The sequence below is a fragment of the Lucilia sericata genome, unplaced genomic scaffold (genome assembly GCF_015586225.1).
Source record: "Lucilia sericata isolate MDLA Ls3-8-SP2 unplaced genomic scaffold, ASM1558622v1 Contig004135F_arrow, whole genome shotgun sequence".
Lineage (NCBI taxonomy): Eukaryota > Metazoa > Arthropoda > Insecta > Diptera > Calliphoridae > Lucilia > Lucilia sericata.
Genome location: NW_023997157.1, coordinates 12008 through 12500, shown reverse-complemented (window position 1 = coordinate 12500; position 493 = coordinate 12008).

Here is a 493-nt window from a genome sequence, read left to right as displayed (position 1 = left end):
GTTGTCGAAAGTTGCAGAAACTGAGTATGCAAATTACGCACGTGTGCATATGGGCACACAACTGAATACAGCTTTAAAAATATTAACAAGTCCGAGATCGCCAGGAGAATTAAATTATGCTGAAATCAAAGACATTCTGATTCGTCATTTCGATGGAAAGAAAAATAAATATGCAGAAAGCGTGAAATTTAGACAAATGAAACAAGAACCGGGAGAATCAGTAGCAAAATTTAGTCTTCGATTGAAAAATGGAGCAGTTTTCTGCGAGTACGGCCAATTTTTAGACAGGATGCTAATTGAGCAGCTTTTAATGGGGCTAGAATCTGCAACTATTTGTGATGAACTGATTGCAAAACAACCACAGAGCTTTAGTGAAGCATACGAGATAGCTTATGCTAGAGAACTAACTCATCATGCAACAAAAGAAGTTAACTCCAGCAATGAGCCTTCACAACCGGAACAAACATTCAAGTTAGGTTTTGCTCCAGTTAAA